This window comes from Bufo gargarizans, chromosome 6, assembly GCF_014858855.1.
Source record: "Bufo gargarizans isolate SCDJY-AF-19 chromosome 6, ASM1485885v1, whole genome shotgun sequence".
Classification (NCBI taxonomy): Eukaryota; Metazoa; Chordata; class Amphibia; order Anura; family Bufonidae; genus Bufo; species Bufo gargarizans.
The window spans coordinates 60981741-61004753 of NC_058085.1; the positions used below are offsets into that span (position 1 = coordinate 60981741).

Genomic DNA, 23013 nt, shown 5'->3' on the forward strand with positions numbered 1-23013 from the left:
CTCCCACACCGAAGCGTGACACCTGGGCTTTGAAACAATCCTCAGAGTATAGAATCTAAGCTTTTCGGTTAATCATCCTGAATAGACTGTTGGAGAGGCGGGTAGACTGTGAGAAAAGTAAGAGTGCAGACATAAGGTGATACCCAACGCACGAAGTTCGAGGCTTGCTCGCTGGAGATGGTCGTCCATGTCAAGATTGCACCTGTGGATATCCAGGGGGGGAAAGGAAATATTGTAAAAAAAAACAAAAAAAAACACAAAGACCTCTTCCCAACGTTTCCTCTTTAGAAATTCACAGTTTATTAAACATAAAATACCAATAAAAACTGATTAAAATCCAAATGGGGCTAAATGCCTTCCTCATATATAGTCAAAATGGGTTGGTATCCCATTCACCCTGTTACTGAGGAATGGTTTTTAGCTTCGAAATGCGTAATTTGTGTTTTAATTTTAATCTGTTTTTATTGGCATTTTATGTTCAATAAACCGTAAATTTCCAAAGAAGAAAGATTAGGAAGAGGTCTTTCTTTTGTTTTTCCAATATACACTGTTGGAGAGTCCTAGATGGTGGGGGGGCACTGGGCATTTGGCCACATTGCTCACTAACAGATGTAGTAGAGTTAACAATCATACTCATAATGCGTTAGGCTACTTTCTCATCAGCGTTTTTGCTGAATCCATCATGGATCAGCAAAAATGCTTCTGTCATGATAATACAACCGTCTGCAACCGTTATGAACTGATCTGGTTGTATTACCTTTAACATAGCCAAGACGGATCCGTCATGAACTCCATTGAAAGTCAATGGGGGACGGTTTCTTTTGTGTCAGAAACACATTAACATTTACTTACATTGTGGGTCATGATGGATGTGTCTTGCTCCGCGTCCCAGGACGCACCCAAGGTCGCTGCGCTTTTCTGTGCATCATGGGAACGCAATGAAACGGAACGGAATGCATTCTGGTGAACTCCATTCCCTGACAATGAATGGGGACAAAACTGAAGCGTTTTCCTCCGGTTATGAGATCCCATGACGGATCTCAATAGCGGAAAGGGAAAGCACAGGTGTGAAAGTAGCCTTAACTAGATGTGATAACTCACCAAGTGCGACTGTTAAACTCTGCAATGATGAAACCCTCAGGGAATCATCGTTGCGGTAATTGTTCCTTCTGTGGATACATTCTCCGGGACAAGGTCCTTTCTTTTGGGAATGTGTCACACAGAATGAAACAATTCTGCACATGTAAAACCGCATACGTTGTGTATGTGGTGAAATGTGAATGCGGAGTATTCTATATAGGGAAGACAATTAGGCCCATGCTAGAGGTGCGTGAGCACCTCAATTCCATCAAAACAAGGAGAGGCTGCCCCCGTCTTATAGACCATGTATGGTAATAAAAAAATACCTGAGTTTTGCTGGCATCGCCTCTTATTACAAAAAGAATCGTGATGGATAATTCGCATGGACACCATGGGACCCCTAGGTCTGAATGATCTTAACGATCTTAGTGTATTTTTTGGAAATGTTATTGATTACTTTGAATGATGTTCAATTGTATACGCACACAGGTGTTGCCCATTTTGCGATCGAGAATCATATACCCCTTATCGGGTTAACCTCGCGCTCCTCCTTAAGTAGGCTGGCACACCTATCTGCGTCACACAGGTAGCCGGAAGAAGCACAAGTGTGCGAAACGGCCGTCGCTGCCGTACACCGCTTAGGCGGTTGTTGTCTTAAGTGAATGGTTGTCCGCCCCAGCCCTATTTTGTACATGTACCTTTATCGCAATAAAGTAATGGAACGTTGATATTCTGCAATTGGTGAGTGCCGCTGATTTTCTTACTCTTTCGTATGTACATCTGCGACATCTGTATCTGGCCTTTTGCGATGTCAGTGCACTGGACTGGGTACACTACTACCTTTTTGCATGCAAATGGCATTGATTTGTATGTGTTCACAGTTAGTAACATTACTATTTGTTACTAAGGGTTAGACCTACTGTCACTTAGGCTAGTTTCACAAATGGCCTGTTTTGACGTTTAGGGTTAGAAACACCAGTCTTAATGCACTCCCCTAATAGTGTTTTTAGAAAAATGATACAAAAACACTGTGAAAAAAATCTATCTATCTATCTATCTATCTATCTCTATCTAAAATAGCAAATGAAACAGCACTCCAAAAGGTAAATAAAAATGCAAAAAGTTTAATTACCCATGTGGATACGCAACGTTTCGGCTCAACCTTAGAGCCTTTCTCAAGCAGTTGTATACAGTGGTGCCATGCAAAAGTATTCACCCCCCTTGACTTTTTCTGTATTTTGGTGCCTCACAACCTGGAATTAACATGGATTGTTTGAGAATTTGCAAATTTACAGAACATGCCCACAACTTTGAAGATGTTTTTTTTTATTGTGAAGCAAACAACAAATAGGACAAAATAACAGAAAAAATCAATGTGCATAACTATTCACCCCCTGAAGTCAATACTTTGTAGAGCCACATTTTGCGGCAATCACAGCTCCAAGTCGCTTTGGATAAGTCTCTATGAGCTTGCCACATCTTACCACTGGGATTTTTGCCCATTACTCCTTGCAAAACTGCCCCAGCTCCTTCAGGTTGGATGTTTTGTGCTTGTGAACAGCAATCTTTAAGTCTGACCACAGATTTTCTATTGGATTGAGATTTGGGCTTTGACTAGGCCAATACAACACATTTACATGTTTCCCCTTAAACCAGTCAAGTGTTGCTTTAGCAGTGTGTTTGGGGGCATTGTCCTGCTGGAAGGTGAACCTCCGTCCTTGTCACAACCAGACAGCTGAGAAGCTCTGACAGAGGCCTTTCAGAACCTCCCCCTTGAGTTTCTGTGTTGTGGTATTCAGCTCCTCCTCTCGTTAGTCTCTCTCAGCTGTCATGTGTTGGACTAATTGCTTCCCTTTAAATTCTTCCCCAGAAGGCTTTTCTGGGCGGCTTATATTTCTTCCTGGAGTATGTGTGCATGCCCATCTGGTTCTCCTCTCCTCTACAAAGTTAAGTGTTAAACTGTTATCTGTTATTTTCTGTTTGCTGGATCCCAGGTGACCCTGACTCCCTCCGTGTCTGGTGTAGGGAGCCGGTGGTCGTGTCCCCTCACTATTGTAGGGTGCTCAGGGGTTATATAGTCAAGGTACGTGGATATGCATACCTCCACCATTCGGATCTATGCATAGGCTGAGCAGCCAGGGAAAGTGCCAGGTCTTCTACAGGGGTCTCCCTTTTGTTCCTTAGCTTTTGGATCCAGCGAGTCATTTATGCATGTTGTTTTGCCTTGTTACCTGTACACATTCCGTGACAGTCCTAGCCTCAAATCACGCAAAGAGTGGTACAGGTTTTAGCACCATCCATCTTTCCCTCAACTGTGACCAGTTTCCCAGTCCCGGCTGTTGAAAAACATCCCCACAGCATGATGCTGCCACCACCATGTTTCACCGTGGGGATGGTGTTCTTTGGGTGATGTGATGTGTTGGGTTTCCACCAGACATAGCGTTTTCTTTGATGGCCGAAAAGTTCAATTTTAGTCTCATCAGACCAGAGCACCTTCCTCCATACATTTTGGGAGTCTCCCACATGCTTTTTCGCAAACTTACAACGTGCCTAATTGTTTTTTGCTTAGAGTAATGGCTTTCTTCTGGCCACTCTGCCATAAAGCCCAGCTCTATGGAGCGTACGGCTTATTCTCTTCCTATGTACAGATACTCCAGTCTCTGCTGTGGAATGCTGCAGCTCCTCCAGGGTTACCTTAGGTCTCTGTGCTGCCTCACTGATTATTGCCCTCCTTGCCCGCTCCGTGAGTTTTGGTGGGCGGCTTTCTCTTAGCAGGTTTGCTGTTGTGCCATGTTCTTTCCATTTGGTTATGATAGATTTGATGGTGCTCCTGAGGATCATCAAAGATTTGAATATTTTTTTATAACCTAATCCTGACTTGTACTTCTCAACAACATTGTCCCTTACTTGTTTGGAGAGTTCCTTGGTCTTCATGGCAGTGTTTGGTTAGTGATGCCTCTTGCTTAGGTGTTGCAGCCATTGGGGCCTTTCAAAAAAGGTGTGTATATGTAATGACAGATCATGTGACACTTAGATTGCACACAGGTGGACATCAGTTCACTAATGATGTGACTTCTGAAGGTAATTGGTTGCACCAGAGCTTTTTATGGGCTTCCTAACAAAGGGGGTGAATACATACAGTCATGTGAAAAAATTAGGACACCCTTTGAAAGCATGTGGTTTTTTGTAACATTTTTAATAAAAGGTTATTTCATCTCCGTTTCAACAATACAGAGAGATTAAAGTAATCCGACTAAACAAAGAAAACTGAAGAAAAGTCTTTTCAAGATCTTCTGTAAATGTCATTCTACAAAAATGCCTATTCTAACTGAGGAAAAAGATAGGACACCCTTGCCCCTAATAGCGAGTGTTACCTCCTTTGGCTGAAATAACTGCAGTGAGACGGTTCTTGTAGCCATCTACCAGTCTTCGACATCGGTCTGAGGAAATTTTACCCCACTCCTCAATGCAGAACTTTTTCAGCTGTGAGATGTTTGAGGGGTTTCTTGCACGTACAGCCCTTTTCAAGTCACCCCACAGCATCTCAATGGGATTCAAATCTGGACTTTGACTTGGCCATTCCAGGACTCTCCATTTCTTCTTTTTCAGCCAATCTTTGGTTGATTTACTAGTATGTTTTGGGTCATTGTCATGTTGCATGGTCCAGTTCCGCTTCAGCTTTAATTTTCTAACTGATGGTCTCACATGTTCTTCAAGCACCTTCTGATACACAGTAGAATTCATCGTGGATTCTATGATGGTGAGCTGACCAGGTCCTGCTGCAGCAAAGCAGCCCCAAACCATGACACTTCCACCTCCATGCTTCACAGTTGGTATGAGGTTCTTTTCTTGGAATGCTGTGTTTGGTTTACGCCAAACATGTCCTCTGCTGTTGTGTCCAAATAATTCAATTTTGGACTCATCTGTCCAAAGAACATTATTCCAGAAGTCCTGGTCTTTGTCAACTTTATCTCTGGCAAATGTCAGTCTGGCCTCGATGTTTCTCTTGGAAAGCAAAGGTTTCCTCCTTGCACACCTCCCATGCAAGTTAAACTTGTACAGTCTCTTTCTGATTGTAGAGGCATGTACTTCTACATCAACAGTAGCCAGAGCCTGCTGTAGTTCTCGAGATGACACTTTAGGGTTTTTGGAGACCTCTTTTAGCATCTTGCGGTCTGCTCTTGGGGTGAACTTGCTGGGGCGACCAGTCCTGGGCATGTTGGCAGTTGTTTTGAAAGCCCTCCACTTGTAGACTATCTTCCGGACAGTGGAATGGCTGATTTCAAAATCTTTTGAGATCTTTTTAAATCCCTTCCCAGACTCATAGGCTGCTACAATCTTTTTTCTGAAGTCCTCTGACAGCTCTTTTGCTCTCACCATGGTGCTCACTCTCACTTCAACAGTCAGGAGCACACCAAACTAAATGTCTGAGGTTTAAATAGGGCAAGCCTCATTCAACATGCAGAGTAACGATCTACTAATTATGTGCACCTGGTGTGATATACCTGTGTGAGATCTGAGCCAATTTAAGAGGGAATACATGTGAGGGTGTCCTATCTTTTTCCTCAGTTAGAATAGGCATTTTTGTAGAATGACATTTACAGAAGATCTTGAAAAGACTTTTCTTCAGTTTTCTTTGTTTAGTTGGATTACTTTAATCTCTCTGTATTGTTGAAACGGAGATGAAATAACCTTTTATTAAAAATGTTACAAAAAACCACATGCTTTCAAAGGGTGTCCTAATTTTTTCACATGACTGTATGCACATGCTAATTTTCTGTTTTCTATTTGTAAACAATAGTTTTATTTATATATTTTTCTCATTTCACTTCACCAATACTGTTGAGCACGAATATTCAAATTGCGAATTTTAATCAGGAATATCACCACTTTGAGAATTTGCGAATATGTAGAATATAGTGCTATATACACGTATTCGCGAATAGTGTTGAATATTCTAATCGTGAATTGCAGATTTTTTGCAATCAAGTAAACAATGACTGGAGATCACAAATTTGCGAATTTATGGTGATTATTCGACCAAAAATTTGCGAAATAGCGTGAATTTAAATATAGCCTATGCTGCTGATCACTATTCACTAACTTAGACTATTGTGTTCTGATCCATCACATAAAATTCAGATTAGCAAAACATTGACTTTAAGGCTGTAATGTACCAAAATACGAAACAAAAAGTCAAGGGGTGTGAATACTTTTGCAAGGCACTTTATGTGAACAGATCAGATATATATACTTCGGCTTTCCTCTGCCTACTCTACCTTTTTTTGACATGCGCAGTAGCGCGATGCGAACGCTGAAGTTGACATTGGTACATGCTGACTGTCCCCTGGTGAGCCGTATTTTTCATTTATTATGAATCATGGCACTATGTGATTTTTATTTGTATTGTATTATATGTTTGGGCATCACAATCATGTTTATAATTTTGTTATTATATCATGATTATCCCGTGCACTCAGCACTTCTTTATTACACAACTAGCACTTTAGTTTTAATTATTTATTCCTAGTTATGTACAGTATATTGATTCATGATTCATTGCACATGCACTTTGTATATATGTATATATGATCTGTTCACATATACAACTGCTTGAGGAACAAAACTTCACGTATCTACATGGGTGATTATATTTTTTGCATTTTTATTTTATTTTTGGAGTGCTGCTCCTTTTTCTATTTGGGCAATTGTCTAGTCCCTCCAGGCCTGCACCTATTTGTTTACTTATATCCATTTGACTTTAGTGCTGTCATATATTTGCTTTTTCATCTATCTATCTATCTATCTATCTATCTATCTCATATCTATCATCTATTATCTATCTATCTCTCTCTCTCTGTATGTTATCTATCTATCTATCTATCTATCTGTCTATCTATCTGTCTATCTCTCTATCTCTCTCTGTATGTTATCTATCTATCTATCTATCTATCTATCTATCTATCATCTATCTATCATCTATCTATCTCTCTGTATATTATCTATCTATCATCTATCTATCTATCTATCTATCATCTATCTATCTATCTATCTATCTATCATCTATCTATTATCTATCTATCTCTCTGTATGTTATCTATTTATCTATCTATCTCCTATCTATCTATCTATCTATCTATCTATCTATCTATCTATCTATCTATCTGTATGTTATCTATCTATCTATTTGTATATTATCTATCTATCTATCTATCTATCTATCTATCTATCTGCATACTATCTATCTATCTGTATGTTATCTATCTATCTATTTGTATATTATCTATCTATCTATCTCCTATCTATCTAGCTACTCTATAATCTAGGTTTACTATTTTTAGGCACCTTCGTCTATTGTGTTTTCTTCTTTATTTTTCCCGTGATCCATTTTAGATTTTTCTTATCATTTCTGTGGCGGTTGTTTGTCCGTGGTTAGAACCTCTCCCTGTCTTAATGGTGTCTCTGGTAGGAAGAAATGCTGTAATAGAAGATGAGAGCTGAAGGAAAGCTAACAATATTTCATTCTGGTAGGACGCTGTCCCCTGCCAGCTTCTGCTGCCTGCGCTGATACGCAGAGCAATTAGATACCTGTAAATCTAATGAGATCCCAGAGGGGGAGCTAGAGGCCTGCATGAGATCCTAGTGCTTCACACAGCCGAGGCACCACTGGGATTGTGAGGTCGGGTCCTGCAAACACCCTATAAATAAATGGCGGTGTCAGGACAAACACAAAAATCCCTCATCTCCTGCCTTGTCTTAACGTCTTACTATAGTCATAACTAAAAATATACGACGAGCGTTCTTTAGATACTGCCATTAGGGATGAGCGAATCTACTTTGGATGAGCGCTCCGTACGGTATTAGAATGTATTGGCTCCGATGAGGTATCATTTTGAACCGAACCCGTGTTCGGGAAATGTTTTTTTACAGTAGAAATCATTTTATGAAGTTATTACCCGAAGTCCTGTGAGTCTTCGCGAAGTAATAACTTCGGCTCATCTGAGCCAATACATTCTAATACTGCACAGAGCGCTCACTCCGTACAGCATTGAAACAAAGTTTTATGCGAATCGAATTGCTCACCCCTAACTGCCATTTAGAATATAGGGCGTATAGTTGAGTACTCTCAAGCACTGACATCTTGAAAACTGATAATTATCATTAAAATTTCAGGTGAACATCCTACAGAAGATGGCAGATCACCATTACCGCATTTTATGTATGAGGTCTGTTCACGTAGTACAGTTTGTGGAGGAGTGAAATGGATCTGAAATAAGTGTAAGCCTTTACTCTAAGCTTTCCGCACACACAATATTTTAAATAAAAAAAAGCCACGCAAGTTTAACTGTTTTTGCATTTTTTGCACCTTTTTGTGCTTTTTTTTGTGTTTTATGTGTTATATACAGGCATTTTTAAAGGGGTATTCCGGTTGTTACAAGTTATCCACTATTCACAGGATAGGGGATAACTATTAGATTGGTGGAGGTCCTACCCGTACCCCCTGCAGCCCCCTGAAAAGAACGGAGCGGGCGGCCTCACATGCGTGTGGCAGTTCCATTCATTTCTATGGGAGTTCTGGAGATGGCCGAGTACAGAGCTCACCTATCTTTGGAATTCCCATAGAAATGAATGGTGCGGCCACACACATGTGTGACCAACCACTCTGTTCTTTTCAAGGGGGTATGGGGCCCCCGTTCTCATGATCGATGGGGGTCGCAGCGGTAGTACCCCTACCGATCTAATAGTTGTCCTCTATTCTGTGGATAGGGGATAACTTGTAACAATCAAATACCCCTTTTAAGGCATTTTACAACTCCCATATGGACACCTATGTGAAAAATCCCAGGAAAAACAGCAAAGTGTGAAGAGTTTTGGTAAAAAATGCAAAAAAACACCACTTTGGGGCTCACTTAGGAACTGATATACACTACTTTTGTGGAGTATATTATTTGCAGGTTTTGTTGCATGCCATTTTGCAGCAAAATTTGCACCTTTTCCCCACCCACACTATGCCCCATTTTCTCGATCTTTCAGAAAAGTGGTGTGAGCAGGCCCATCTAATTCATCATTTTCTACACCAGTTTTGGTGTAGAAAATGCCTTAAATCTACGCCAGCCGGGTCTGACACACAACCTACTGGAGGAAACGCCAAAGATATGTAGAGGCCTGCGTCTTCACATAACTTTGCCTCTTCCTCCAGCAGCACAGACAGACATAAGACTGGCATGGATGACTGCTGGCTGTAGGATTCATAGAGATCACAGAACTATAGCTTGTGCAGAAAGTTGCAATATGTACGGCATTTAAATAAACTCTGGGAAAATGTTCTTAGTGGTATTGCTATCAGGATGAGAAGCTTCCAAGGCAGCGGGATTCATGTCTGTGCTTGTAGCTCTTCTTATATCACAGCATAGTATTAAGTGAATCGGTATAAACTGAGATATGTACTGCAAGGCCCCTTGCAGACAAGCGTGTCCGGATTAGGTGCGGATGCGTCCCGGTGCATTGCGGAAAACCTGCGCGAGTAGGAATGCAATTGCAGTCAGTTTTGACTGCGATTGCGTTCCGATGTTCAGTTTTTATCGCGCGGGTGCAATGTGTTTTGCACGCGCGTGATAAATAACCGACTGTGGTACCCAGACCCGAGGCTGGAGGAATTAAAAAAAAAATAACCCCTTGTTCGCGCAGCTGGCATCTCTTCTGTCTTCATCTGTGAGCAATAGTACCTTTGATGACGTCACTGCGTACATCACATGGTCCATCACATGATCCATCACCATGGTGGGTTATGAAAAAAAAATATTTTTTTGTGTCTCCATTTTTCTGTTGCCAATCGTCTTGTGCAGGGGCTCGTTATTTGCAGGAAGAGTTGACGTTTTTATTGGTACCATTTTTGGGCACATGTGATTTTTTGATCATTCATTATTACACTTTATAGGGCAAGTTGACCAAAAAATTGGTTGTTTTAGCACAGTTTTATTTATTTATTTTTACAGCATCCACCTGAGGTTTTTTTTTTTACAGTTTTTTTTTATGGTGTTTATTGGACTGGGTAGATCATGTGATATATTTCTAGAGCTGACCGTGACGGATGTGGCAATACCAAATATGTCTATTTTATTTTTTCAATTTTTAAATTTTTTTAAAATTACTTACTTGGGGAATTTTTTTTTTTTTACATGTGAAACCTTTATTTTTTATAAAACACTTTATTTTTTATTTTTTTTATTTTACACTGCACCCCCCATAAGGTCATACAAGACCTCTAGGGGACATTTAACTTCACTTTTTTCTTTCCACTATTGATATCACCTGTAACTGGGGCTGACATAGTAGCCCCAGTTACAGGGGAAATACACCCCCCAGAGAGGCCGTACAGCATAATACAGTGCTGTACAGCCTCAGTGCGGGGCTGATCGAGTTCTATGGAAGACCTGACAGCACCTGCAGTATCCCGGCCCCGGTGGTCACATGACCACCGGGCCGGGACAGGAAGTGCATAGCACTTCCTGATCTATATACACAGCGCTCGTTGATCGCTGTGTATACAGTGATCTAAAAGGCAGGGACACCTGGGAACTGTCCCTGCCTTGTCTCTGGGGTGCCCTGCTGTCACTGACAGCGGGCCCGCTCTCGGCAGCTGCACGATTAGCGTGCAGCTGCCATCTCTGAATGGACATTAAGAAATGTCCATTCAGAGATAGAAATCCAACTCCCGGATGTTTATAGTCAACGGGCAGACGGGAGGTAGTTAACCTGTTCCGGACATAGGGCGTACTGGTACGCCCTGATGTCCCGGTACTTAAGGACACAGGGCGTACCGGTACATGCTATGTATTTCCGATCACCGACGCTCGGCAGGCGGTGATCGGAACCCGTTGCCTGCTCAAATCATTAAGCAGGCACCTGGGGACAAAGCCCCGGGGGGGTCCTGTGATCCCCCCCCCCCCCCGTGTAGGCGATCGCAGAAGACCCGATAACCCGGAACAGGATGGTGATCGGTGGTGTGATAATACACCAATCACCATCCTGCGATCCTGAGAGGTGATGGTGACATCACCTCTCCGGATCGCTCTCATTGGTCGGCTGGGCGGGCGGGTCATTCAAATTACCGCAGCGCTCCTCTCTTCCTCCTTTTGTGTCCGGGAGCCGAGGAGAGAGGAGAGCGCTGCACGTGGATCACCAGCTGCACGGATCTCTAGCCAGCACCACAGCACCCCCATCTGTGCCCCAGCACCCCCAGCACCACCCAGGTATTTAGGGAAAGGTTAGGGTCAGATTAGGTTAGGCAGGGATATTCAGGGAAAGTTAGTGGAAGAAAAAAACAAAAACGTTACTGATTGCATCACCCTAAATCGGGTGTTTGGGGTCCACAACACAGCTATCTAACCCTAGACCCCCAGGGGTGCTGCATCTTGCCCCCCACAACTTTTTTTGGGTGCAAGCTGTTTTATTTATATTTTTTGTGCGTACGCTGACTGTGGCTGGCACTCTTAGCATCCGGCCACTGTTAGCGCATCACACACCCCACCGCTGATCAACTTCGGATGGTTGATCAGAGATTTCGAAAAAAAATAAATCACATTTTTTGCCCTTTTTTAGTTAGTTTTTTTTGTCTGTTAGGTTTAGGGTAAGTTGTCATGAAAAAGCACAACAAAGTTCGCAAACACCCGTGCCCCCACACACACCAAATAAAGTTTATCACGCACACACACACTTCCCTATGGCCCGCCGGATGTTCTCGACCGAGGAGGCAAACGCCCAGCTTGCCTCCGACTCCGAGAGTCCTAGTGAGTCCCAGTGAGTTCCAGTGAGTCCCAGTCCGACTCCGATAGTCCCAGTGTCATCCGCGTTTCTATTATGTAAGCCTCACAAAGTGACTTCAGACCTGAACTGGTCCCTAAAATTTTTTGAACATTTCTGAAAAATTTCAAGATTTGCTTCTAAACTTCTAAGCCTTGTAACGGCCCAAAAAACTAAAATGTCATTCCCAAAATGATCCAAACATGAAGTAGAGATATGGGGAATGTAAAGTAATAACTATTTTTGGCGGTATTACTATGTTTTATAGATGTAGAGAAACTGAAACTTAGAAATTTGCAATTTTTTTCAAAATGTTTGCTAAATTTTTTATTTTTTTCATAAATAAAAATGTTTTTTTTTTTTACTTCATATTACCAGTGTCATGAAGTACAATATGTTACGAAAAAACTATCTCAGAATGGCCTGGATAAGTGAAAGCGTTTGAAAGTTATAATCTCTTAAAGTGACACTGGTCAGATTTGCAAAAAATGGCCTGGTCCTTAAGGTGAAATATGCCTTTCAGGAGTTAAAGGCTATGTACACATTTGGGGGAATTTTTTTTATTATTATTGCACTGTACTCCTTTTGAGCTGAAAATATATTTTTTTCAATTGGTTTTTATTAAAAAATTGCAGCCCCTTTCTCTGTACAGCCTTGAGATTCTCTAGTAGCAGGCTATTTTTAGGGCTGTATTACACCAACAGATTATCTTACCAATATCTGTACAATCAGACCAATTGTTGGTGTGTATAACAAAAAAAAATCTGTGGGTGTAACAGGCCATCTGACCAATAATTGGTCAGAAAATCTGTCACAGATAATCTGTTGGTGTAATACAGACCTTACTGTTTCCCTGTCAGGCAGCTCAGCTTATCGCTCCTTATCTCTTCTCTGTGACCTCCTAAATACTCATTATAGCTTAGTTCTTATCTTACTGATAAGATTGTGGCTTAAATAAGTGTTTTTTAGTAATTTTAGTATTTTAGAGATGTTTTATAAGTGCATTTTTAAGTACTCATTGGTTCTATCCCCTTTAATTCTGTCTCTTTTATATTACTTTTAATATTCTGAAAAATAAAGTTTCCCTTGTAGTGGGTTAGAGACGTACCCACCCCCATTGTGCTGATAAGACCACATTCCTGAGTGATCTTAGAGACATGCGTGATGCACACTGGAGGAGTGGCTGATGTTAATTACTCTGGTTTGCACACACTCATTCGGGAGACTTCACCTGGAACTTTATCCTAGGTAGGATGCAGGGGTGTAGCTAAAAGCTCATGGGCCCTGGTGCAAGAGATCAGCTTGGGCCCTGTCCCTCAGTGCTTGTTGGCAAGGGGCATGGGAGCACATAGCCTTCCTGCTGCCTGAGGCAAACATTGAAAGGGCACCCCCTCATGCCAAATTCTTAACCTAACCCCTTCCCTCCAGCCAGAGGTGTAAATTGACCAGTATGCACTTTCTATAATGCCAGTGTCTTATGTGGCACAAGGGTCTTTGGGCCCCCTCAGGCTCCTGGGCCCGGTAGCGACTGCTACCTCTGCACCCCCTATAGCTACGCCCCTGGTAGGATGTAGGTATTGATTTCCCCTACCTCTTGTACACCCTGGGGTCTCAGTCATGTGTTATAATGTGGTAAACAGCCAGGTGTTATAGCATGGCCGACCGTATCCCTACCCCATATTAAGGCTAGTGGTGTTTATCTACTTTTAATTATTCTGTCTGTGATTTGTCTGTGTTATGTTATATTAAATCACACTTAGCAAATATATTTATTCACTTAGCCTGCGCAAGCTTACTCATTCTCGACTCTTGAGTTTTCGTTTATAAACAAGAGATAATGTTTATTAGATGACCAGCACAAAATGAAAGGGAAAGTACAATTCACACAGGTAGACAAACAGATCGGCTTTGTGACAGAATGGCTGAATATTTTTAACAAAGACCCATTGAAAAAATAGTTTTTAGCCCAAATTGAGTAAAAAGCAATCATAAAAAATGTCCCAGAAGGTGTGCATAACCTTTAATGTTGGTGAAAATGACAATTTTCAGTTTCCTGCTGACATTGCACTAATAGATAGAAACGGAGAAGCCACAAGGGCCCTTCTGAGAAATGTATAAGAGGGATAATCTGGGGCATCAGTCAATGTAAAGATAACATAGGTTACGAGAACAGGAAAGACAGTTCATTTAAGAGTTCAGGGTAAAGACATCAAAGTCATAGACGGCTTTTCTCTACTTCAATCAATTATTAACCACAATGGATTTGGCAGTAAAAAGAAAGAACATGATGCAGATGTAATTGAAAGAACAAGGATGAAAGACCTAGAAAACACCTTCAAATGGAATCAACCGAAAGTGAGACCACAATGTTATCTGCTTCTTAAAAGATGTGAAAACTGGACAATAAAGATGTGAGGAAGCCGTGTGCATAAAGTAACACTGAAGATGTCCAGCAAGATGACTACAATACAATGATGATATGCATAGGAAAGCCTAAATGTCCTAAAAGAACATAAAAGGTGGATTTATACAGGCTGATAGAAATCAATTATCACCTTGTCTTCTTTGTGCTTAAACAGGAGCTGTCTCCTCTCCTGAAATGTCTGCTATAGTCACTATTCCCCATGTAATAACAATTATGGAGCTGCTTTCTTATGACTCTGTGTTGTACCATTCCTTTATTATTCCTGCCAGAAGTTATGAATGATTTGCTAGCAGTTTGCAATGAAGGTCCAGCTGGGTGTTACCAGCTGGGGATGTGTCCCTGCAGAGTTTTCACACTGGCGGCACCGAATGGATAGTGTCAGACTGCGCATGCCCCCAACTGGTAACACTCATCTGGACCTTTATTGCAAACTGCTAAGAATTCCTTCATAACTTCTAGCAGGAATAATAAAGGAATGTCATAAGAATAGATGCTGTAGTTGTTATTACATGGGGAAACAAGTAGTTACAAAAACCGACATGTCAGGAGAGGTGACAGCCAGGTCCTCTTTAACTTAGTGGCGGCTGTGTGCTTCAGAAATGTATGGGTCAAACCTTCCCATACATACAGTAGGAAGATGGGGAAATGATCAAGTCTCAAACTACAGAATTCTAGCTTTAAAAAGTTGCAAAATTAGAATTTGGGATTTTGGGGAGTTTATTTCAAGTTTTGTGACATTTATGCATTTTTATGCCACTCTTTACAGTTTTGAAAGTGGGTGTGGTTAACTATGTTAACTAGTTTCACTCCACATTTCTCAAATGCGTCGTATCAAAGTCGCAAAAAAAATGCAATCCAGTACTGGAGTAACAGCTCTAGACAAGTGTCCTGTTTAAAGATGCACCAGATTTATGAAACAATGTGCGACATTTGGTAAATTTGGTGCAAATTATGCCAGTGCAGACTCAAGAAAAACTGACTTCAAAAAGTACCCTCATGAAAAATGTCCCCACAGATATCTGGAGATGCCAGAGATCCTTTAAGTGCATCAGACCATAATTATTACATTTTTTACAATATATTAATGCTGTAGTAAAATAGGAGGGTGCACATCCCAACAGCTGAGGAACAGGTGGTTACAGCTATGACAGATGTGGAGGATTTGCCATACGGCAGAGACATCTATTGGCCATGCTCTACATTTTCTATTGAATCACAACACATTGGTTACTCAACAGGCAGAAAACCACAGTGTTGGACTTTGGTTCCTTGGGCCACAGAAGAGTAAATAGTTTCAGAAGCCCAGCCACTGTATCAGCAATAAAGTCTAAGGTTGGGTTCACACTTCAGTTATTTGTAAACCAAGACCAGGTACAGGTCGAACACACAGAACAGGTGCAGATCTTTCCATTACACCTTATCTCTGAGCAGGCTTCACTACTGGTTTTGGTTCACAATAACTGATGGGAAATAACTGACCAAATAACTGAAGTGTGAACTCAGCCTAAATGGTTTTGAATCAAAGAAATAGACCCTAGTGGTAGGTGATGGGCTCCAAAGACAGACCTAAAAGGGTTGACTCATCATAGACATTCCCTTTAATATGGGGCAGGGGTGTTTCTAGGGTCTCAAAATATTTGGGGCCCAAGTCCCAATGCACCACATATACACATACTAGCACTAAAAACATATTACATTCAGTGCTACCAAACATACAGGACTATCTGGCACTACATATCTCTTACATCCAGTGCCTCAGAAGTGACGTCTCCTTTGAAGTTCTCTGTAATCATATTTTTCATTCCACCTATGACAACCTCTTCCAACCGCGTCTTGTCTCTGCAGAGTTTACCAAACAGACATCTTAGGTTCCTAACTTTTGTATTATCATCATCCTTCCCACCCTGTTGCCAAAACAATATTATCCTGCTGCTACCCCCAATACTGTGCCCGCTGTGCTCCCTAATGCCACCAAATACTACACTGCAGAAATTATACTGCCACACAGATTATTCCCCCTATAGTAACACAAAAGTCATACCAATAGCAATTATTCTCTCCCAGAGTGACCTTATTAGTCATAGTGCCTACAATGCCCCCAATAATGATGCTGCTGCCCAAGAGTGCCCATTTTAGTGATAGCTCCGTCCATATGGTGCTCAATAATTATGGCCACCATAGTGCACCCAGCAGTAATAGGGCTGTAGTATTTATCCACCTTTATAATGTCCCTTGTAGGACCTCCAGTGGTTAGTCTAATGCCCCCTATTGTGCACCAGTGGTTACTGACTAATGCCCAGTAGTTAAAATGCCCCCTGAAATTCCCCCTACAGTGTCCTAGTAGTTAAAGTGTCCCCTTATAGTGGCCCCAGTAGCTATCGTGCTCCCTGCAGTTCCACCTCCAGTTTTAATGTCCCACTATAGTGCCCCAGTAATTAAAATGCCCCCCATAGTGCCTTAGTAGTTTTAATGTCACCATAGTGGTCTAGTAGTTATATCTCTCCTAATATTTCCCCAATAGTTATAATGCTGCACTTTAGTGCCTCCTGTGGTGCCCTCAGCATTTGATCAGCGGGGGGTCTCAGGTGTTGGTTCAGATGCTATTTAAAAAGACAGCATCACTGGCAGTAGCGCCACTACCTTCTCCCTGTTTTGCGAAGGCACGGTGACGTCACAACCAGTATCACTGGCCTTGCCGCGGATAAGCGCCATTGAACTGAATAGTGATTCTAGTCATGACGTCACCGGGACTGGGGGAAACAGGGAGTAGGCCGCGGCGCTACTGCTAGTGACGCTGTCTTCTCAAACAATTGATCGGCGGGGTCCGGGTGTCGGACCCCTGCCGATCAGATGCTGATGATCTATCCAGAGAATAGATCATCAGTAATAAAAGGCTACAGAACCCCTTTAAAGGAGTTCTCTGGGTTCTGGGCTGAACCTGGATAGAAGCTTTTCTTTATTCTCTGCCTACATCTGAGCTGAGCATCGAAGCATTTCCTTGCTCCGATGCTCCCCCTTTGTGGCACTGCATTGTGCCGTGCAAGGCTGTCTTTGTTGTGTGCCGGTGACTTCCTCCTAGCAGTGAGACATTTGGTGACATCACCGGCACAGATTGGTTTATAGCGCTGACGGAGGCTGTTTTCAGGCGGGTACTATACTACGTACTTTGCTCCACTTATATGTAGTCAGGGAATAAAGAAAAGCTTATATCCGGGTTCAGCCCAGAGAACCACATTTTTAACTGGAGCAACCAATGTCAGGCAGCTGCCCCCAATAAGGCCATGCGGTGCATCAAAAAGTGTTTGTCATAAACATGATGACCACATCATTCTTTCACTTAAAACATCATTAGTCAGACCGCACATAGAGTATTGTGTAAAATTTCGGGCATCAGTGCACCATAAAACCAAAGTAATAAATGGAATCGGTGGAATACAGAAGCTGGAAAGATGATCACAATTAAAGTTCTGTTTCCCATTAACTATTTATACCCAGGACTGTGTCTATAACAAGGGGACACCTTCTACGTCTAGAGGAAAGAAGGTTTGTACACAAACATAGACGAGGATTCTTTACGGTAAGAGCAGTGAGACTATGGAGCTCTCTGCCTGAGGAGGTGGTGATGGTGAGTACAATAAAGGAATTCAAGAGGGCCCTGGACGTATTTCTGGAGTGTAATAATATTACAGGCTATAGCTACTAGATTACTGGAGATGGGTGTTTTGCTATACTGGACAGATGTATGTCTTTATTCAGCCTTACAAACTATATTATGTTACTCTCAAAAGACCACCTCTTTGGGTGGTCGAATGTTGGAGGATTCACTGTTAATGTATAGTCTGTTTATGTCTTTCTAAAGTCTCTCTCTGCAGAACCTTATGCTGGCAATAGTAGTTCTTGGTAGATGTTCTATAATTTCCAGCTGAGGAATAATTAAGATTAGTGTTGAGCACGAATATTCAAAATGCGATTTGTGATTTTTTTGCGAATATCGGCACTTCGAGAATTCGCGAATATTTAGAATATAGTGCAATACATTCGTAATGACTAATATTAGCTTTTTTTTTTTTAACACAGTACACATCAGGTGATCATCCCTCCCTTCTAGTTTGAAGGGCCAATGAGAAGGCTTTGTCACAGCTTAGCAACATTCCTAGCAACCAATCGGAAAGTTGCCTACCCCTTCACTATATAAATGAAGACACTCCCCAGCAGCTATTTTGTGGAGTTTGATGTGAGAGAGAGAGGAGCTTGATTCTAGTGATTTTAGTGCTGTGCTTTGTATGATATCATTTCAAATCAAATATAAATACTCTTGATAGTTAGTATTAGATAGTAATTAGGGAAAAATGAAGGTGAATAGCTGATAGGGTCCAGTACAGGGAGTAGTGTAGGTTATAGAGATAGTTAGCTGAAATATATAATTTATATACAGTATATATATAATTAAAAAAAAATTGGAAAAGATTTATTCTTATAATTATTTTTTTTCGGTTTAGTTTTTGTCCCTCTCTGGGACTTCAACTTTTGGGGGTCTGATCCCCTTTACAATGCATTACTATACTTATGTATTCTAATGCATTGGCTGTAAGTGTATTACCAGTCTAATACAGGGGGCTTGTACTCACAGGCTCTCCCGGAGGGCAAACACGATGCCTTTCGAAGGCCATCAGGACCCCGTCACAGCAGCGCAGGGACCTGATGGACACCCCGCACATGTCTGACCACGGCCGTGCAGGGGTAAATGCGCCGGCATCGGTTATTTCACCAATGCCAGCGCATACAGCAGGCGTCCGGCTATCAGTGACTGCCAGAACACTGACCCCGATCAGGCAGGCACCGCTCAAGAAGCCGCCCGATCACCATGCAGTACATTTATGTCACTGGGCTTTAAGTGATGTACATGTACGTCATCGGTGGTTAAGGAGTAAAGTGGGGGATGTATCTAATGTAATGGTGTATGTGGCCTTTTACTGGAATACAGAATGATGATTGCAGTTTATGTATATATACACACATATATATATATTTCTGTGTGTGTAAAATGCATAAAATCAGCCAGTTACATCATACATCTGTACCTCGCTGTGTGTATAAATATATATACTCATGGTGAGGAAGAGATGTATGATGTAACCTGCTGATTTGCTACGTGTCACACCAGGTACTAAGTAATCATTTGCAAAGGGATGAAATACTAATTTTCCTAACTGTATATACACATTACAGAGTGTTGGCGAGAGAAACAAAAGTAATGTAAGCATTGTACCTGGGCATGTGCGGTCACGGATCTCTGTGACCAGCCAGTGTGCCTCCTCTTCAGATTGGACCATTTTTTCAAGACGACCATCCTGGGATGATTGACCTTGAATTTTTTTTTCAGCTCGGTCCGGATCTCCTTCACGATCCTCTGCTTTTCTGCCTGCACCCAGGTGCGGTCATAGCCCCACACCAACATGCGCTGCAGGATAAAGACACAAGCATATCATCCAAAAAAATTTAAATACAAGTATTGCAAATAATGTCCTTAACAAAACATCAAAAAGTATTTAAGTCTTTGACCGGGAAATATTAGAATTAATGTTACAGTTATAAGATCGGATTGTATTGCGATTGTATGTGTGTGGGGTCTGAGCAATTGGATATTGGCCAGCTGAGCAGATGTACCTGTCTAGTGAAGTGACAGTACGGCATGGGGTGTAAAGCTGGTTCGCCTCCCCGTTGTGCACCCTGGGTAACTCTAAATGAACCAGCAAATACTGGCGGTAATATAAATAAAGCTTCTCCTGAGTCCTGACCAACAGGACACAAACTCTAATCTATACACTGTGTTTGTGTGTGTGGTATATAGTGTGCGGCAGGAAAATGGATATGCAATAGTGTTGTGATGTCACAACAATACTTAGTGCACCAATCAGTAATACGTATCTACTTAGACCTGATAAAAAGTGAAGTTATATGTTTTGTGAAAAAAAAATTCGGATCACAAGTGGCGATTTTCGCAACCACGAATATTTAAACACTCTATTTACATATAAAGCGACTGGTCTGACATGCATGTGAAATGTAATCAAATACACTGCTGTAATGTCAAAATACTTACAGTGATCTCTAGTTCTGTCTCACTGTCGCATAAATTGCTTCCCACCATCTCTTCCAATATTCTAATAACTTTGGGTAGTTTGAAAATAGTTCCGGAATTAGGCCACGCCTCTTGCGCATGCGCATTACACGAATATTAGTGTACAAAAATAGCGAATTTGCAAATAAGCAAATATATGATGAATATTCTTCTATATATTCGCTAAATATTGCGAAATCGAATATTGCCTCTGCCGCTCATCACTAATTAGGATGCGGGTGGCCAAACTAAAGTCTTTATAAGCCTTAAACGTGCGCAATGCCTTGCTGATGGACTCCAATGGATTGCCTTGCAGATTCTGGAGCTTCTAATCTTCCATCTCTTTCTCTCTCTCTCTGTCTATCTCACTTTGGAAAAAGCTATTTTCTTAGCCGTAGCTGTCTCAGAGATGATTGTTTTCTCAGACTCAGGCCTAACTCTGAGGAACGCACACAATGTAGGTCTTTTCTGTAGCACAGCTACGAACCATACTTAGCGTCAAGCTGTCCCCAGTGGAGCTCACAATCTAACGTCTGTAAAGCACTGCGGAATATAGCAGTGCTATATTAGTGCGTGAAATTAATAAATAATACATGGGTGGACCCAGGCCCATCTCCTGGCAAACTAAAAAGGGCTGAGTCAAGGTGTTTAACCCTGATCTATCCATACAGTGCTATTAAGTACTCAAACACATTAAATCAAAACATTTCACTTTAGCAATATAACATTATAAACAACTTTATTCTGGGGTGCTGCATCAATAGTGTGTGTAGTATATGTATAATGTAGTGTAGTATTTGTGTTGAGTGTAGACTATGTAGGGTCTGTGTGTGAGGTGTGGCAAAGAGAAGGGTCTGCCATCTGATTTTCTATTTGATCTGATCTGGGGTCTGAATTTTCTTTTAGGGGTGTTGTGCTTTTTCATAGGTATATAACATTTATAATTTGATTACCTTTGAGAGGCCATATTGTAACATATTCACCATTGTGTATGTATTTTAGAGTAGGCCGAAAGAGTTTCATGGAAAGGACACAGTTCATATAATTTTTTTGTAGATGTACCAGTCTGAGAAGAGTCATTCTTGTCTCCTTACAGATTTATTACTGAGATAAGGATATTCTCTAGACTCTCTGGTGCTAATTATCCCTATGGTTCAATGTCTATTGATGAAGCAGAAAATCTGTGATGTATATGTATAATGAACAATACGTTTTTAGTATAAGATAATTAAAAGGACATATGTATCGTTTTATATTGGTGAATATTATGAAGGACGTCAATGCATTTATTATCTTATATATTTCTCACTAGGAACGCATACGCTCCTAAAGCATGATAAGAAGAATTTCAAGTGTAAACTTTATACTGTGTGGGGATGTGCTCGTGGTAGGCTACGGTAGCGGCGGCAGTATTGAGGCAATCATAGACAGTCTTTGTGATACACTGTGACTTTATTCACACCAACGGCATAACAGGCAATGTGCAGACCACACAGGTGCATATCCACATAGTGCATAAAACAAAAGTCCTTCCATAGAAAATAAACAGCAGGTTTGAGTCACCTTGTTTTGGACAGACCACAGCAGTTCTGCAGGCTTCTAGGCTATCTGCCTTTGTCTCCCTCAGGCCAGAGCCCCTTCGGCTCGTAGCACCACAGGTCCCAGGCTATCCTTCAATGTGTGCTGCGCCCAGACTCTCCTTCACCAGCACTCACTCTGTCTGTGGAAATCTCCAGCACAGCAAGACACACCCCACCCCCATCATCAGCAGGCTGGGTTCTTAAAGGCCCAGCTCCACCAAAAACCTGGGCTGGCCGTGGGGAACAGTAAGAACCGGCCCGGACACGCTGCGCCAGCAGCATTCGCCGCTGTAACCGCAATGATCCGGTTCTTACTCCACCGAGGCCAGGACCTCTGGTGGCACGTATCGTCCGTCCATTATTATTCCGGGGACTCTCCTACATATCCCCCCCCCTTTGTTCACCCCTGAGGGCTTGAACATACCGTTCAAGCCTGAGGGGGTGAACACACGCACAGCAGTGTACCCGGGACAGGGCATCTGCGTTCCCCTGTAAGCGGCCGGCCCTGTGCTCAACAGTGAACTTAAAGTTTTGGAGGGACAAGAACCACCTGGTAACCCGAGCGCTCCCCTCCTTAGCCCGACTCATCCACTGGAGAGGGGAGTGGTCGGTCACCAGACGGAACCTTCTCCCCAGAAGGTAATATCTGAGAGACTCGAGTGCCCACTTGATGGCGAGGCACTCTCTCTCCACAATGCTATACCGGGTTTCTGCTGGGGTAAGCTTGCGGCTTAGAAAAACCACGGGGTGCTCTTCCCCGTTGAGCTCTTGGGAAAGCACAGCCCCTAGTCCTACTCCCGAGGCATCTGTTTGAACTACAAACTCCCGCTTGAAGTCGGGCGTCACCAGAACTGGGGACTCACATAGGGCCGACTTCAAACGGGAGAACGCCTCCTCCTCCTTCTCCCCCCAGCGAACCATCACCAACTTTCTACCCTTCAAGAGGCCGGTTAACGGGGCTGCCAAGGTGGCAAAATGGGGAATGAACCTCATGTAGTACCCAA

General features: G+C 42.1%; 1 long non-coding RNA gene across 2 annotated transcripts; it reads right to left on the minus strand.

Moving 5' to 3' along the window:
• On the minus strand, window positions 1-22054 carry LOC122942370. 2 transcript variants are annotated; one of them, XR_006390545.1, is made up of 4 exons: window positions 21993-22054; window positions 19578-19769; window positions 16054-16147; window positions 1-202 (listed from the first exon to the last, which is right to left on the minus strand). It is a non-coding gene; the product is annotated as an uncharacterized LOC122942370 (long non-coding RNA). The 2 variants fall into 2 exon arrangements; XR_006390544.1 differs by lacking the exon at window positions 1-202 and having other exon boundaries at window positions 15131-16147.
• Between the last annotated feature and the right edge of the window lie 959 nt (window positions 22055-23013).